The sequence below is a fragment of the Lissotriton vulgaris genome, chromosome 5, assembly GCF_964263255.1.
Source record: "Lissotriton vulgaris chromosome 5, aLisVul1.2, whole genome shotgun sequence".
NCBI classification, from domain to species: Eukaryota; Metazoa; Chordata; class Amphibia; order Caudata; family Salamandridae; genus Lissotriton; species Lissotriton vulgaris.
Genome location: NC_141693.1, coordinates 5,398,494 through 5,407,712, shown reverse-complemented (window position 1 = coordinate 5,407,712; position 9,219 = coordinate 5,398,494). Strand labels below are relative to the sequence as shown.

At 48.8% G+C, this 9,219-nt stretch overlaps 1 long non-coding RNA gene across 1 annotated transcript; it reads right to left on the bottom strand.

Moving 5' to 3' along the window:
• Positions 1-5,437: 5,437 nt before the first annotated feature.
• Positions 5,438-7,831, bottom strand: LOC147709963 (uncharacterized). Its single transcript, XR_015295604.1, has 3 exons — positions 6,709-7,831; positions 6,250-6,646; positions 5,438-5,847 (listed from the first exon to the last, which is right to left on the bottom strand). It is a non-coding gene; the product is annotated as an uncharacterized LOC147709963 (long non-coding RNA).
• Between the last annotated feature and the right edge of the window lie 1,388 nt (positions 7,832-9,219).

Sequence of the window (9,219 nt, the reverse complement as noted above, 5' to 3'; positions counted from 1 at the left end):
ATGGAGAGGTCTGGATAGGAACTGCAAAGCGGATGATTTGTACTTCTGTCGGATCCGGCATGCTAGCGGTTCCAAGGCAAGAGCGAAGAGCAGGGGCGATAGTGGGCATCCCTGCCTGGTGCCACGCTCAATGTCGAAAGCGTCTGAGACGTACCCATTGACTCTAACCCTGGCACGTGGTTTTGTATATATCAGGGATACCCATTGTACGAAGCGTTTGGGAAAGCCCATTCTATGTAGTATAGTGATTAAGTAGCACCATTCTATAGAATCGAACGCTTTGGCGGCGTCCAGCATCACTGCTACGGCCCTCGTGGTGAGTGTGAGATAGTGGGGGAGGGCAAATAGTGTCCTCTTGTTGTGCGATGTGGATCATGTTGGGATAAAGCCTGCTTGATCAGGGAGTACCAGGTGCATCATCAATGGGTTCAACCTGATCGCCAGTATTTTTGCTAAGATTTTGGAATCTGCATTGATAAGCGACAGCGGCCTGTACGAGTCGCATGTCTCTGGGTCCTTTGAGGGTCTTAAGAGGGTTATAATTACTGCTTCCCTTAGCGTCGGGGGTAGTTCTGCCTGCTCAAAAGCCACTCCATACATTGCAACTAAATAAGGGGCTAGACCGTCTACGTACTGTTTATAAAATTCGTTGGTGAACCCGTCTGGGCGAGGTGCTTTTCCGTTTGGTAAGGCCTTTATCACATCGGTGACTTCCTCTACTGTTATAGGGGATGCTAAGTATTCCCTCTGCCCGTCCGATATCCATGCAATCGCTACGTCCTCTAGATAGGCAAAAGTGTCTTCTGCCGATGCCGTCTTCTGTGATCTATATAAGGCGCTGTAGGTGTTGGTGAAGCAGTTTAGAATGCCTGTCGCTTGTGTGTGTAATGTGCCATCAGCGGATTTGACACGCAATATTGCTGTGTGACTCTTACCCTCACATATTTTAGCTGCGAGTACTCTGCCAGGTCTGCCACCCTCCCCGAAAGGTCTGGCCACGTGTGTCTTGTTAAGGTATTTCATCTCATCTTCGACAAATGTTTGATGTTCTGTATGTACTGGTCGTAATTCACCCAGTAATGAAAGATCGTGAGTGCTTGCAAAGGCTGACTCCAGATCTTTCATACGCTCTTCTCGTTTTTGTATTTGCTGTCTTATGTCCCTCAAGACGCCTATCGTGGTGCTCATGCACACCCCCCGTATCATGGCCTTGAACGCCTCCCACAGAGTGCACGGATCCTCCGTCTCCTTAATCTGAAAATATTCCTTAATCGCTTTAAGAATAGTGTCAGCATAAACTTTGTCTGTCAGTGCTCTCGAATTGAATCTCCAATGAAAAGGGGGTGGTGTGTAGTTCGGAATTGTGAGCTTCATTAGAACCGGGTTATGGTCTGATAGTGTCCTGGGAAGAATAGTTATATCCGATAGCCATAGTGCAATGCTATTTGTGCCTAACCAGTAATCAATACGTGACCAACTATTATGTAGGACGTTAACGTGTGTCGCACCTGGTACTTTTGGGTGTTTGTGTCTCCACAGATCTGTAAGTGATAAATCATTTATTATATGTATAAGTTTTGTCCTTGCACGTTTGTGTGGTTCGGTGGAATTAGGGGATCGGTCTGTTCTATCCACCAGCGTTACATTCCAGTCACCCCCCATATGATCTGTGTGTCTAGTAATGTGTGCAGGTGTTCCCACATCCCCTGGAAAAATTCTGGGGCATCCACATTTGGACCGTAAGTATTGGCCAGTGTCACTCTTTGGCCTCGCAGTATGCCTGATACTATAACGAATCTACCATTAGGGTCTGTTATCACTTGTTAGGCTGTAAAATGTGTGCCCTTACGAATTAGAGTCATTACTCCTCTCGAGTAAGACGAGTAAGTGGATGCGTATGTTGCTTCCGCCCAGCGTTTGCCTATAGTCTGATGTGTGCCAAGAGCAATATGTGTTTCTTGTAGGAATGCTATGTCTATGGCCCATCTATTCAGATAGGCAAACACCTGTCTGATTTTATAAGGTTGTGTGAAGCCTCTAACATTCCACGTGAGGATGTTTACATGTGGTCTACAGGTGTTGCGTGTCGTTTGCATCATGGGGAAGGGGAGTATCCATAAATACTAGGGCTGTGTATTACAAAAACAGAACTACGGGAATTTCGGTTGTACGGTGTTACATGTGATATCAGTACAATCTTTGTCGTAATTGGAGGTTGGATAACATATTTCAATTGACTTGGTCTGTGAACTCTAACATCCCAGTGCCCCCACCCGTTCCCACCCACTCCAGCAACCCAATCTTGCTGAAGCCTATTACCCATCAGAACAGCTCCCAATAACATAAGTAGGTTGGGGATCACCCTTGTGGAGGTCCGCTTGGGGCACATCTCACCATCCAACTTAATGGATGTGGACAGCTCTAAACATCAGCATCATTGATTGTACATTGCAGGGATAACCAAAATATCACAAAATCTTAATATTCATAGACAACCACCTTCGAATCAAGTACCCTAAAAATCTAATTGGCTTTAACAGTCGCCGATGAGAATAAAAGGCATACAGTCAAAGAGTCGAGAATACTATGGAAGCAACCATAAACTGTAAGGTAAAAGCTTATTCATCACCACTGAGGGCGCTCTGATGTGCTAAGTCCTTAGAACATGGTGAACATGTGCCATTCCAACAAATATAATATCAGTCATAATTATGTAGTTCATGTAGGGGGCTTATTGCGGTCATCATTGCATAAGGCATAGCTTGCGGTTATGCTGTACAAACATGTCAAATCCACTCCTAAAGTTCGGGGGTGATTCTCAGTTGCGCCACATTGCGCCCATGTCAATAGCTGGCATGCGAGTACGTGAAATCAATAGATAAGGACGTTGTATTTAGATAAGAACGTTCCTTTGCCAGTAGCACAGGGCGCAAATAGTCAGAATGGCGCCAAAGTAGGGGGTTACTATGCCTCTGCACTTGTTCAATCCAAAAAAAAGATAAGAAGGCCTTACCGCTGTGTCAATCAATCAATCATGAGTTGGTTAAAGCGCGACTACTCACCCATGAGGGTCTCAAGGCGCTAGGGGTGGGGGGGCAGGTTCCATTCCAGCAAGGAGGGGGTCTGTCGACGAGCCAGGTTTTGAGGTTTCTTGCGGAGATGGGGAGCGATGTTGTCTGAGGTGGAGCGGAAGGGCGTTCCATGCTTTGGCCACGAGGAAGGAGAAGGAACGGCCTCCCGATCTGGTCTTTCTGGTGCGAGGGACCACGGCGTAGGAAAGCTGGGCTGATCGCACCAACCTTGCCAGGTCAGTAGCTCATGTTCATTCAGAGGATTGTTGTTGTTCTCTGTGCGCCGATTCTTTGTTCTGCATCGCCACTTTTTTGACGAACTCTTGCGCAGCTTTCGGATTTAACAGTATGACCGCCTTTCCATCCCACATCACCCGCAGCCTGGCCGGGTATAACATGGAATAAGATATGTGCAGATCACGAAGCTTCGCCTTCACAGCCGAGAATTCCTTTCGCGCTTGTTGGACAGCTACGGTGTGGTCCGGGTAGAACTCAAGGTGGTTCCCTTGGTGAGTGATTGTGACTTTTTCACTTGCTAGTCGCAGAAGAGTGTCACGATCCTGATAATTCAGTATTTTGGCGACTATAGGTCGCGGCGGGGCTCCTGTTGGTGGTCGGGGCGCGAGTGAGCGATGGGCTCTTTCCACAACGAATATAGGCAACAGTGCCTCTGCTCCTAATATTTCTTTACATAATTGTTCCACGTACAATTCCATACGACCAGTGTTTGTCGTTTCTGGGAAGCCTGCGATGCGTACGTTGTTGCACCTTGAGCGCGCTTCTAACTCCTCTGCTTTTGCTTTGCTGACATCCAAAACGCGCTCCATGCCGGTACATCTGTTCGTGGTAGTATGGGATTCGTCCTCAACTGCAGATATGCGTGTCTCGGCCGTTTCCAATCGTTCGCCATGTTTCTCCAACTTGGCCGCCGTGTTATCCACGCGATTCAGAAAAGGGGGTGGTGATGAACAGAGTGCCTGAATTAAGCAGACCACTCTTACCCAGTCCAAAGATCAGGGCTTGATCCATCACCGTTTTTTAGCTCACTGCACCATCCCAGCTCAGAACTTGGCTATATGCAAATTAGTCTGACCCTGGCCCAGTGCATCATGGGAACAGGGCAGACCAAACTACCAAGCCAATTCTTATACTGGGAAGGAAACAAGCTACCGGGGACCGGTTTCTGGCATTTCAGCCGTCTTCGGCCCGGCTTGCTTGAATCCTGATGGTGCAATGAGCTAGGGACTCACATCTGAGTATACCCTTCCACGCTTATGGTGGACAAAAATGATTCAGAAAAGGGGGTGGTGATGAACAGAGTGTCTGAATTAAGCAGACCACTCTTACCCAGTCCAAAGATCAGGGCTTGATCCATCACCGTTTTTTAGCTCACTGCACCATCACAGCTCAGAACTTGGCTATATGCAAATTAATCTGACCCTGGCCCAGTGCATCATGGGAACAGGGCAGACCAAACTACCAAGCCAATTCTTATACTGGGAAGGAAACAAGCTACCGGGGACCGGTAGCTTGTGGTCTGCTTAATTCAGACACTCTGTTCATCACCACCCCCTTTTCTGAATCGTTTTTGGCCACTATAGGTGTGGCAGGGTATACTCAGACATGAGTCCCTTTCTCACTGCACCATCAGGATTCAAGCAAGCCGGGCCGAAGACGGCTGAAATGCCAGAAACTGGTCCCCGGTAGCTTGTCTCCTTTCTGGTGAAGAATTGGCTTGGTAGTTTAGTCTGCCCTGTTCCCATGATGCACTGGGCCAGGGACAGACTGATTTGCATATAGCCAGGTTCTGAGCTGGGATGGTGCAGTGAGATAAATAACGGTGATGGATCAAGCCCTAATCTTTGGACTGGGTAAGAGTGGTCTGCTTAATTCAGACACTCTGTTCATCACCACCCCCTTTTCTGAATCATTTTTGGCCACTATAGGTGTGGCAGGGTATACTCAGACATGAGTCCCTTTCTCACTGCACCATCAGGATTCAAGCAAGCCGGGCCGAAGACGGCTGAAATGCCAGAAACCGGTCCCCGGTAGCTTGTCTCCTTTCTGGTGAAGAATTGGCTTGGTAGTTTAGTCTGCCCTGTTCCCATGATGCACTGGGCCAGGGACAGACTGATTTGCATATAGCCAGGTTCTGAGCTGGGATGGTGCAGTGAGATAAATAACGGTGATGGATCAAGCCCTGATCTTTGGACTGGGTAAGAGTGGTCTGCTTAATTCAGACACTCTGTTCATCACCACCCCCTTTTCTGAATCGTGTTATCCACGCAGCATGTCAGGTTGTCTAGCTTACCGTTGATGTCTTGCAGGTTCGATTAAATAGCTAGTAGTATCTTTTCCATATTGTTGGTTGGTGTTTGTTCTGCCCCTGAGGCGGTGCTCGCCATTTCTTCAGTGCTTTTTGGAGCTTTTTTGTTTTAGAAATTTATCTTCGGTTGCTGCCTGTCTGGACGAACCATGTCTGCTAAGAGTGCCTACACCGGGCCGGTGATAGTGGTCATGACCTTGGTCTTGTGTGTGCTTGTCGCCGACGATACAATGGTATTATATAAGCAAATTTCTTCAGAGCGATCGGCGTATGTTGAAGCAGCACAGCGCCTATCGTGGGTGCAGTAGATGATAGGTTTTGATCGCCAATTTTGTGCAGCCCTGCCCAGTAGCGCTACCGGTATCTTGTCTTGGCTCACCCCAATTGTTATTCTATGCGTTGCAGCAACGCATATGCCGAGTGCGCTTTGCGTTGGTGCGAGGTGATGCTCTGCTCCAATTTAATCAGGATGCATGGACTCGGAAGAGCGGCAAATCAGTGGAGCGTTTGTCGCTTAGCGTGTGACATTGAGCGCTGTGTGTTCTGTACGCGTTTTCGTGCCTGTGCTTCACGCCATGATACAGGATTGGTGTCACCAGGAGTCCCGCAGTTTCATAGTGAATACCTTACATCAGGCTCTGTGATAGGGGCGCTAAGAATGGTGTTTCACTCACTGCAGTCCGATCTTGGAGCTAACTGCTGTGTTTATTGGCAGTTCTTCCAGTTCCGATAAAAAGGCGCCGCCATTTTGCGTTAGCATACCGGAGTTGTTCTAGGCACCTCGTTATGCTCTGTCTTTCGTTAGAACTCTGTATTGAGGAGTGAAGTGGTGCCGGGATCTCCGCTATGGGCGGGGGCGACCGGGTCAGCACATAACGATCATGCCAGCGCACCCACCGTTTGTTCCGCGATCCATAAGGTGTCCGTTAGGGCGCCACCATCTTAAGTGCTTGATGGCTCAGGTAGAGGCATTTCGCTGCAGTCTCGTGAAATCAGCAATCCTGTTAGTGGAAAAGCATTGCGTTGGAACCACGATACCTTCCCATTCGGTTTGCTATGTTCCGATGGTCATTTAGAGGGCATTTGGTTGGTGTAAACCCTGTTTGTTTACGGCTGTCCGGCGGAGCTGCGATGCTAACCAGCCATTCCGCTGTGCGCCCCCTAGCGCCTCTGCCCTTGCTTCTTTTTGCCCCAGCGGTTGCACATTTCTGCATCCCGCTTGCCTCTTTCTACATCCCTCTTTCTGTACCTCTCTTGCCTCTGTCTGCACACCCGTTCCCTCTTTCTGCACCCGTTTACCTGTTTCTGCACCTCTCTTGCCTCTTTCTGCAGGTCTCTTGTCTCCTGCACCTCACTTGCCTCTTTCTGCACATCTCTTGGTTCTTTCTGCACCCCTCTTGCCTCTTTGTGCACCTCTGTTGCTTCTTTCTGCACTACTCTTGCCTCTTTCTGCACTTCTCTTGCCTCTTTCTGCACCCTTCCTCCTTTTTCTGCCCTGCTATTGCCTCTCTGCACCCCTTTTGCCACTGTGTACCTCTTTTGCTTCTTTCTGCACTTCTCTCCTCTTTCTGTACCCCTCTTGCCTCTTTTTGCACCTCTGTTGGTTCTTTCTGCACCTTGCTTGCTTCTTTCTACACCTCCGTTGCTTCTTTCAGCAATTCTCTTGCCTCTTTCTGCACTTCTCTTCCGCCTTCCTGTGCCTCTGTTGCCTCTTTCTGCACTTCACTTGCTTCTTTCTGCACCTCTCTTATGGCACCTCTGTTGCTTCTTTCTGCACTTCTATTTCTTCTTTCTGCCCTCTCCCTGCCTCTTTCTATAACTCTCGTCTCTTTGCGCACCCCTCCTACCGTTTTCTGTACCCCTCTTGCCTCTTTTTGCGCCTCTGTTGGTTTATTCTGCACTGCTCTTGCTTCTTTCTGTACCTCTCTTACCTCTTTCTGCACCTCTGTTGCTTCTTTTTGCACTTCTCTTGCCTCTTTCTGCACCTCTGACTTAGAGGTGGTTTTAACCCCCCTGCCCTATTATGTACTAGGGCCTTAAGGGGAGTTCATGCCAATCATGGGGGTACCCCAACCCATAGTGTACCCTATTGTATGTAGGTGTTTTCACTGTTTTTGAAGTCTTTGAGCATAGCACTGGCTCCGGGCCCGGTTAGTCAGTTAGTTCCCACCAGTACCAGTCAGCAAAAATTTGGGGGCACAGGATGACTTTGCAAAAAGGCCTCTTTCTGTACCTCTGTTGGTTCTTGCTCCATAGCTCTTGCTTCGCTCTGCAACTATCTGCTTCTTAATTAACTTCTGTTGCCTCTTTCTGCATTTCCCTTGCTTCTTTCTGCGTTTTTCTTCCTCTTTCTGCACATGTCCTACCTCCATAGGAATAGTCCTGTAGTAGGGGATCTCTGTGTATAGTCATAATCTAGGGAATAGTCCCGCCCATGTGAGTGGACCCCGGAGCAATCAAAAATAATCTCTTAAGCTGTCTTCATTGCAGTCCTGCATAGACACTTAAGAGAAAATTAAAGACAATAATGCAGCCTACACCTACAAGGCTACACTGTCCAGTACTTCAACTAGAAATGCCAAGGATATAACGCCAATAACACATTCAGTACAATTTGTCCAGTTTCACCCACAGAGAAACTTTCCTCCCCTCACCAACTCCTTGGAATGATAGAGAGGAAGGCAAGGACAGACAAGCCTCCATAGGCTGCCATTATGTGTCTGGAAAAGGGATACTCTGCCTTTAAGGAACTCTCTGGAGACCCTCTGTATCCCAGCATGCTCAGCCCCTTCCTTTTACTTTCAGTTCTTTTTTCCGGCTCCTGCTAGCAGGGCCCTGGAGCATTGAGCTCTCCCTTTTTGGGTAATTTGTTAACTTTTTTGCACTTTTAAAGTTTTAGTGTGTTCACTCGACGTGCTTTTGCCTCTTATTCACTTTTTTGGTGATTTGGCCACTCTTTTATCAAATATGCCTGCCTTATTTGAGAAATTTCCAGAGTGTGCCAGGAAGAAGGCAAGATCTGATCCACACAGGGTCTGTATCGTGTGTCTCCCTTCTTCTCATGTTCCTGGGACTTGTGAGATCTGCCTGCAGTTTTCAAGTAGGACCCTGAAGGACAGAGAGAAGATCAGGCTCCAAGGACTGGAGCAAAGAAGACAGCAAGGTCAAGGTGGGTCTGAGCAAGAAGGGGCTTCTTCGTCTGCCCGTGCTGAGGCCTCTGGGGGCTCCCCAGTAAGAAGAAGGCCAGAAAACACCACCGGTCTCCGTTGACGTCGATACCCTTGACATCGGAGTCAAGAGGAATAACCACGGTCTGCTCCTCGTCTCCCCAGGGCTCTGGGTGAAGCGATGTCGACGTCGAGGGGATTGATGTTGAGACCTCTGACAAGGTCGACGTCGAGAACGGATTCCTCGTCGAGTCATCATCGACGTCGAGAAGTTTCGAGAGGCAGGCGGTCGACATCTGGCGTCGCCGTCGACTCGATGTTGAGAAAAAGATCATCGACGTCAAGAAGGAAGTCTCCGACGTCGAGAAGGAGATCATCGTCGACATCGAGACGGTGTTCGTCGACGTCGAGACGGCGTTCGTCAATGTCAAAAAGGCGCTCAGCATCGAGGAGGAGAGCATCGCCCACCAGGAGGCGTTCCAAGGCCAGGACTGTGTCCTCAATCACCACAAGTCCACGATCGCGACGGCGCCGTCGCTCGACTACCAGTGGTGTGGCCTCTAGGTCACCCCCTCTAAGGTCAGGCGTAGAGAAGGAAGAGGGGGGAAGATGCTCCGGGCTCGGGGCACTCCCAAGTTTATTCCCCCACCAAGCC